Source organism: Sinocyclocheilus grahami, unplaced genomic scaffold (genome assembly GCF_001515645.1).
Source record: "Sinocyclocheilus grahami isolate Dianchi unplaced genomic scaffold, SAMN03320097.WGS_v1.1 scaffold47.1, whole genome shotgun sequence".
Taxonomy (NCBI): domain Eukaryota; kingdom Metazoa; phylum Chordata; class Actinopteri; order Cypriniformes; family Cyprinidae; genus Sinocyclocheilus; species Sinocyclocheilus grahami.
The window spans coordinates 988,368-997,491 of NW_015505226.1; the positions used below are offsets into that span (position 1 = coordinate 988,368).

At 35.3% G+C, this 9,124-nt stretch overlaps 1 protein-coding gene across 1 annotated transcript in view; it reads left to right on the top strand.

The window, feature by feature from the left end:
- The first annotated feature begins 5,023 nt into the window (after window positions 1-5,023).
- The window catches only part of LOC107582688 (collagen alpha-1(XXIII) chain-like), a 20,730-nt gene continuing 16,629 nt past the window's right edge, over window positions 5,024-9,124 (top strand). Inside the window, exons 1-10 of the mRNA XM_016268616.1 lie at window positions 5,024-5,035; window positions 5,140-5,175; window positions 5,283-5,324; window positions 5,411-5,491; window positions 5,569-5,604; window positions 6,075-6,110; window positions 8,077-8,157; window positions 8,245-8,280; window positions 8,404-8,475; window positions 8,583-8,627. The gene's annotated coding sequence lies outside the window, so the exon portion shown is untranslated. The remainder of the gene's footprint in view (window positions 5,036-5,139; window positions 5,176-5,282; window positions 5,325-5,410; window positions 5,492-5,568; window positions 5,605-6,074; window positions 6,111-8,076; window positions 8,158-8,244; window positions 8,281-8,403; window positions 8,476-8,582; window positions 8,628-9,124) is intronic.

The following is a 9,124-nucleotide window of genomic DNA, read 5'->3' on the forward strand; positions in this document are numbered from 1 at the left end:
TACTGGCTTTTTCAAATTACTCTGATTTCAATGCCATTTGCTTTATTCATCACATGTAGCCTACATAGAAACATAACGTAGCAGTTTTCAGCAGACATGAGATAAGAGTGAATGTTTATCTATCAAGGCTTTCTTCCGTAATTTCACATGTCTAAGAAAATGTTTCAGAAAACTCTAAAATATTATTCTCAAACTTATACTTATTAGGGTATACAGTATATTATAATAAAAATATTACTTGCTTATTAGTTCACATGCATTATTTTATATACACACTTGCGGTCGAAAGTTTAAAGTAATTAAGACTTTATTTATTTTTGGAAAGAAGGCTGAATTTATCTGATCAAAAATACAGTAAAAACACTATTATGAAATATTACAATTAAAAGTGTTTTTTTATTTAAGATATTTTAAAATGTAATTTATTTCTGTGATCAAAGCTGAATTTTCAGTATACTCCAGTCTTCAATGTCACATGAATCATGATCCTTCAGAAATCATTCTAATATGCTGATTTGCTGCTTAATTATTATCAGTTATTATTTGTGCTCAATTATTAATAATGGTTCTTATTATTATCAGTGCTAAAAACTCTTTTTTTTTGGAAACTGTGATACTTTAACATTTTCAGGATTATTTGATGAATACAAAGTTAAAGAACAGCATTTATTTGAAATATAAATAATTTGTAATAAGTATAAATCTCTTATTGTCACTTAAAGCAATTTAATGCAACCTTGTTGAATAAAATTAAAAATATGTAAATTAATACTCTTACCCCAGACTGATTGGAAATGTATCACATTTTCCACAAAAATATTGGGCAGCACAATTGTTTTCAACATTGATAAAAATCAGAAATGTACATTTTAACATGTATTCACATAGAAAAGAGCTATTTTAAATTGTAGCATTATATATTTCACAATATTACTGTATTTTTCATCATGGTAAGAATTTTTATACTCTTTTCCACAATTGGAGCTCTATTCAATAAAATGACAGGAGATGTCAAGCTCCTGCAAAAGGAAAAATATAAGACGAATAGAAAGGCACCATAAAAACAATCCACATTCAGTCTTTCAGACCAAAGTAGAACATTGGTATATGGACTAGTGAAGTAGTAGTTTGCCAGTCATTCATTAATATCAATGATACGCATTTCAATAAAATAAATAAATAAATAAAAACAATTATATTTCTGTATTATGTTATATTTTTATGTTAGTTAGTGGTGTTAAAATTGCTCTGTGTATAATGAGCTGGTGGTGGGTTTATGGTGTTGCGGACCGGGTGTGGTGGGCCGCTCTGTGTCAGAAAGTCCAGGGCCACTTTTTAGCCCCAGTCCACCCCTGGTCATAATATTTAACATACTGCTTATTTATTTAAACAGGGTCTCACTGGATTGTCTGGAAAACCTGGTGTGAAGGTAAAGTAAACCCTAAAACAGTCTTTCTCGCTCCAGTGACTCCAGAGCATATGTTCATGGAAATGACTCAGCGTTGGCCTGAAGAAGTTGTCATACATTGCACACTCTCTTTTCTCTATGCGACTCTAGGGCAGTCAAGGTGACTCGGGAGAGAGAGGGGAGGCAGGCAGTACTGGTCCACAGGGGCCCATGGGCCCCAGAGGGAAAGATGTGAGAGTCTGCACCCATTTATACATGAACACAGGCCTCTACTAAAAGCTGCTTCTAACAACTTAATCTGCAACTAATGCTCATCATCTAACATTTTAATTGTGTCTATGATACATCACCCTTAACATATCAGGTGTTTTGAAAGTTACTACTCTATATACTTTAGCCTTATAAATAATCTGCTTTGGTAATGAGATTTATTCAATGCTTTTTTAACATTGAACATCTTTCTTTCTCACTGAAGTAACAAGTAGTCAAGGTAATGGGTATATTTCTGCCTTGTCTTTAGATTCTGCTCCACACTTCCTTAAAGCTACTGTTTTTGCTTTGGTGGCTTCTGAAATATGGAATTGTATTGTCATTCTTGACACTGTATTTTTTTTGTGTGAATAATTAACAGAAATAAAATAGCTAATGTCAGGAAGTCCGATGTGTTATTTTGTTTCTTTAGGGACTAAAAGGAGACAAAGGAGAGGATGGCACTCCAGTGAGTTTTTTTTCATCATTCCTGTATTTGTGAGTATGTTTGTGTTTTGTATGTAATGTTTCTCTGTTTCTCTTGTCTCTCAGGGTGAATCAGGGTTGCCGGGTAAATCAGGGGAGAGAGGTTTAAGCAGTGGCGGTTCTACATTGAATTACACCCTGGGCGAGACCCCCTTCCAGCACCCCCCCCCCCCCCCCCACAAAATTCTCCACCACTCCCCAACAAAATTTAAAATAACAAATTATTTCTCCAATAATAACTGTATAGATTTATACATGCATCAGTGGTTGCTGTTTATATATGCATAATGCTTAATGTTTCATATCCTTCTGTCAACTCTATTGGGTTAGTTGAAATATTGCATGTAAAAAAAGTTTACATTACATAACAAAAAAGGTGGCACAGTAACACTTCTGAAGTGGCATTTAGGTGCCTTTACACAGACAGTTTAATGCTGCTCAGAGGTGGCATAAATGCTTTACACAGCAATTATAACTGCATACTTCGATATTAGGGGCTAAGCAGGAAAACTTTAGTCTGGCTTTAATGCGGCATTGCATCTTTACACTTTATTTTGAGAAGGCACAGAGCAGCCTAAACTCAGCTTAATGCTCAGACTAATTAAACTGCAAAGGTGGCACAGAAACACTTCTAAAGTGGCATTTAAGTGTCTTTAATGCGGCTCAGAGGCAGCATAAATGCATTTACACTGCAATTACAATTGTACACTTTGACATTAAGGACAGGTGGGTCAGAGCCTGCATAATTTTGTCTGGCGTTTACATTGAACTTTACATGTCTTTATGCCGAGTTTTGAGCAAGCACAGAACAGCCTTAACTCAGCTGTGTAAAGATATCTTAAGAAAGTTCTACATCACTATTAATTGAATTGTAATGTTTAATACTGCTCAGAGAAAAACACACTTAAGATAATCCGGTTATTTAACTATTGCAATTACAACAGGAAACACACTTTTTAAGGTGCACAATCTCCACCTCTAACATTGCCAAAAGACAATGAACACAATTCTGCACAAAATATGACAGTATAAGTTATCAGAAATTAAATAAATATATACTATATACATAAATGTGCCAAAAATATATACAGTCAGATATATACAAAATGTAACGAGCAGAGAGCAACAATAATATAAAATATTAAGAATAATATACAAATAAAATATAGAATAAATATTCTAAATGGCACAACTCCTTCATCACACAAATGTGAAAACACACTAAAGAGAATCTAATTATTACACTATTGCACTAAGAACAGAAAACACAAACTAAAACTAAAACCTGACCTTTCTGGCCTTGATGCAAAATCATCAATGGTGTCATCGTATGAAATCTGCTCCCCTGTTGAGTGATTGATACTGATGACGGCAAGGCCAGTGAGCCGTTCCTGGGACATGGTTGATCTCAGGTACGACTTGATCAACTTTAGTTTTGAAAAGCTCCTCTCTGCTTGAATATTGATGTATAATTTATTTCCATATTCACTTGTTGTGTCTCCCAAAATGCCTGATAAACATGATTTAAGTCCTGATGTCCTCTACAGTGGACATGTATGAAATCAATGCCCTGTTCTGTAACAGAAAGTCATTTTTTGATTTGAAACCCCATAATGTTTTGACATAACGTCTGAGATGTTGGTTTATGAAATACAATTTGAAAAGTAGTCCGATTTAAACTATAATTACACAAACTTGAAAAGCACAATATTATGGTGAAATTAGATCTCGTGTTTGTTGAGTTAAAACCGAATTATTGTTGTATAAGCATAGGAAGCATCATAGCAAAAAGGCTAACAAACTTAAGAGTTATACCCACCAATTAACATTAGCCCTTCATTCATGACATGGATACCGTAATAATCATGCAGAGAGAACATAGTTGCATACCTTTATCTTTTGCTCGTTTCTCCTCTTCTTCTTTTCTTTTTTTTCTAAACTGGGCACCTGATGGCTTTGACCTTTTCCTGTCCATCTCTGTGTTTATTTGGCACTCGACAATCAACAGATTTCCCATCCCCTCAACACTGTCACTCACAACCAGAAGTCAAGACTAAACCAATTCACCTTGGTGACCACAGAATCGTTTTGTATTACCTATTTTTATTAGCCATTTCACACAATTCAGAAAAACAAAAATGTGCAGGAACTATAGGCCTGTATTTATAATATTATGAATGAAATGTGTGTTATTTGGAAGAAAGTCGAGGTGTGACTGACTTTACAGGTCAACCTGGGCCAAAAAGAGACACAGGATATCCGGGTAAGATGGACGAAATGTAAGACATATGACTGCCTAAAAGTATTTCAGCAAAATTAAGGCATGGTCATGCCTAACTAAATATTAAAAAATTTCCTTTTTAAGCCGGAATTATTTATACAGAATAATTATTTATACTGAATTTAGTTATTCTTTAAAAAAAAACTGAATGAAAGAAATTTATGAAAGAAAACAAAAAGTATTTTAATACAAAGTACTGTACACCATTAAAGCACAAGGAATATGAATATTAATAGAATAGATATTAGATTAATAGTGAAAAAGGAATTTTAATAGATTCCCATTTTGTCAGCAAATATAATTTCTTTTTACATCCTTTATTTGTAGTCACTATGACTTTATATCAAATAGTTCCTTATATATAACAACCAGTAATTCTAAGAGCTCATCGTACTGAAATCCAGGCCCATGACCCCAAAACTAATATTTTATTGGATAATTAATTTTATTGGATAAACAACCATAGAAATAAAAACATCAACCTTGCCTTTGAATAAAACAACACTGAATCATCGCTGCACGGTATTTAGGACTATTGGGTTATTTTTGTCTAGACATGTGATCAGAGCTTTGTTCTGCGCAGGGTACCCCAGGTCCCAAAGGGAGAGCAGGTGAAGTATCAGAAGCTTCTCACTCAACACAAATTCACACATGTTTGGACCTCCACACAAACATTGAAAGTGCCATCTAACATCTTTATTACGGGTAACTATAGGGAATACAAGGTCCCCCTGGGCCACCTGGAGATGTGGTATGTTTTAAAATCATTATCGTCACACTGTACTTTTTTTCTACACCCCCTGTTTATTTAAATAACCTGCTGTTTTTGAAATCTTTCGAATTTGTTTTTTCTGTTAGACAACTGGAGAGAAACAGCTGAAAGGTGACAGAGGAGAAAAGGTACAGTAAAATGTTCATAGTCTTTAAATTCTGTCTATCATGCATATTCTGGTTTTGTCATTGTGATACTCTTGTTCTAACACCAGGGAGAGGCAGGTGACCCAGGGGAGCACGGGGCTAAAGGTCAAAAGGGTGAACCAGGAACTTCAGGCTCGCCAGGACCAAGCGTAAGTCAGTATGGTGATCAGACAGTATGTGTAATTGAGAGTAATGTGATTTGTATCTTAACCTATTTGTTGTTTAGGGTCCTGAGGGGCCGCGTGGGCTACCAGGAGCCAGAGTAAGAACCTCCTACTGCTTTTGTGCCTTTTATCTGTTTAGACATTTCTTTGATCTTTATGTGTATCTGTGTCTGTCTCTGGCCGCATACACACTGAATCTAAATGTGATGATACACGGGGCAAATTTTTGAGCAATGTTGCTGAGCAACCAGGTGAGACATAGGGCCTATGACCGATCTAAAGTATCCAGATAGAAATTTGTTGCCCATTTTCAATGGGAAAGTGCCCAAGCAACATTATTTGCCCGGCAACATTGCCCCATGTATCATCACCTTAAATATGGTGATATACAGTACGTAATCCCATTCAAACACAAAGTTATTTAGGACAGTGGGAACCATATTATGCAACTTCATTCTAAACATTCAGATAACTGATTTTTCATTAAATCTCCACTGTAGTACCACACCAGGAGTCATTACTTTTAATAGCAGATTGTACAACTCATTCAGCTTTCTGTTTCTTCTAGGGTGACCCAGGCGATAGGGGCAGTCCAGGAGACAAGGTAAAAGAGCCAGTTTTCCTGGTTTACTGTGGGACGTTGCTTTTACTTCTTTAAGTACCATGTCTAGGCTGTAGATTTTTTAGACAGGTGAATTGTTTGACCTTCATGTTCCATAACAGCAAACAAGACCATTTTTGAGACCATTAACATGACCACAAGACATGAAATACAAAACATTTTAAAGTTGTTAAAAATCTACTTTCTTTAAATGACAGGAATTCTGACAGGAAGTAGTATTAGCTTAAAGGTTAAGTATCTGCACTGCTTAATGCAAAGGCCGCAGGTTCAGTTTTATATATGGTTGGTATTGTTTAGGCACCTTACGATTTGATTAAATTTTGATTCAGGAAATCTGAAATCATGATGCGATTACTAAACAATATTCAGTGCTTAAATTTTTCAACAGTGCCTTTCAGCCGCAAATCTTTGTAAATAAATCATGCATTTAGACCTAGAGTCTTTCCGACATATGTCGAAGCTTTGGATTGCTTAAGGGTTTTCTGTTAGAATTGACAGACGTGAACAGGCCGTTGTTCTTCCCGCTCCAGAAGAACAACACTTGTTGTTATTTTCTCAAAATATTGGAAAAACATTAATATTTTGAAGTATTTTTACAATTTAAAATAACAGTTTTCTATTTTATTATATTTTAAAATGTAATTTGTTCTTGTGATGACAAAGCAAAATTTTTTAGCCATTACTCCAGTCTTCCATGTCACATCAACTATCAGAAATCATGAAATCATATGCTGATTTGGTGCTCAAAAATATTTTTTTATTACTATCAATGTTGGAATCAATTGTGCTGCTTCATATTTTTGTCGAAACTGTAATAGCATAGAAGCATATCAGCATAGAAAAGAAAGTTCAGAAGAACAGCATTTATTTGGAACATTTTTTTTTGTAATAGTGTCAGTATTTACTGTCACTTTTGATCAATTTAATGCATCCTTGCTAAATAAAAGTATTAATTTCTTTAAAAATATATCTTACTGACCCCAAACATTTGAACGGATGTGTATATTGTATTTTTTAATGTAAAGCAAATGCCAAGTAAACGTAACCTGCAATGAATTTTATAGAAAGAGGATTGTGATGTCCGAACAAGGAATTGAACACCTTGCTTCAGCCGTGCAATTTCTACCATCAATTACTGTTTGAATGAGGCATCTATAAAGTAAGCAGCTTCCTTAAATATCTCTTCAAAAGCAGGTGTAAGCACCCCTGCAAAAATCATTCTATTTTAGAGTGCAGCAATGACAATATTTTGAAAAGTGAGTGTCATACAGTGGTAGACAGCTGAAAAATGGCTGAAGTGGTAAAACTGGCTGCAGTAATCAGTGTAAAGTATAAATATAACTGCTTAGTCATGGATCTCTCTATACTGCAGAAGCTGTGACACACTTCATTATGTCAGGTTTTACCTCGTGGGGTTTTAAATAGCAGGTCTCACTAGCGCTGCAATTATTTGGTATTGCCTGTCTGCGAGACTGTTTAATCTTTGTCTAACATTTGTGCTACAGAACTGAAACAAGGTTTTGTTTCATAGTTGGAGGAAATGAGAAAACAAGATCTCACTGATGTCTCGAGGAATATTGTAAACCATGTTGTGGCTTTCTACAACAGACGTATAGCCAATTAATTTGTGTCTGACCCTTGTGGCATATACTTGTACCAGTCCTCATCTAATTTATCCTTTTGATCTCTGTTCCTTTCATAATTATTGTGTAGGTTTTTAGACTGGCTTCATTGATTTTATTACATTAATTAAGCTGATGACTGCTGCTTTTGGCATACATATGTGTGATGCTTTCAGAAAGGTGTTATTAGTGACAAAGATTGGATCTATCAGTCAACCCGTTCAAATCATTATTCATTTAAGTTGGTGACGACTCAATGCTGAGAAAATTGAAATTGATTTTGAGTTATGTTGATTGTTTTGTGTATTTACAGTGTGCGTGTGCAGGGAGAAAGAGGAGCGGCTGGATTGGATGGACGACCCGGTCAGGATGGGAAACCTGGGCCGACTGGAGCTCCTGGATTACGGGTCAGATAATAACTTCAATCCTTGCATCAGCTTCATATTCAAAGGATATTCTATCAATCTGAATCCTTAATGTTTTTGGTTTTGTAGGGTGACCCAAAAAAACAAGGGGATCCTGGAAGAGATGTGAGTACTCCTGTCCCTCCGTATGTCAAATCATCTGTTTGTTGCATCATGATGTTGCCACTGTTTGCTGCAACAAATCAATCCAGTTTTTAATCTGTTTAACATTTAATTGTTGTTTCCTAGGGCTTGGCAGGACTAAGAGGGCCTCAGGGGCCTCCAGGACCACCTGGGCCCCCAGGAGCTAATGGCACACCTGTGAGTAATATCACAGCTTAATCTGTGAAAATCATTTATCCATGCAAATTCCCATACTGGAGCATAAGCACGTTATTACATCAAAATAATGTTATGCTTTATTTCAGGGCAAAGCAGGGGAGGATGGGAAACCAGGACTGCCTAGAAAACCTGTAAGTGATGCTGTAATCTTAATGAAAACCCAACATCCTTTCAGAAACATTTGAATCTACTGTAAATGCAACATATTTTTGTAAAATATTCTCACATATTGATATATTCAACAACCTAATTGTAATATCAGTAGCATGTGTTAATTTCCAAGCCAGCACTTGGTACTTTAAATCCTGAGGCTTTTTAAAAAAATTATCAAGGCACAATCTAGAATGCAGCATGCCAACACTCGTTCCAGTTTAGTAACCACACCACAGTCCTTGTCCTCCATAAATGAGACGATTAAATCCTGCTGATAATAAATAAATCACCCTCTTAGTAGCCTAATGAGCTTTCAGTGGGAGGTAACTCTGACTAATAAATGCTTTATAGTTTGTAGCGAATCAGCTCATGGGGAAATATGATTAATTAATCATAACTAGTTATAATTAATTATAAATATTTAGTTCCGCTGTAGATATTTACTTGACCTCTCAGGGTCAACTGTCTGTCAATT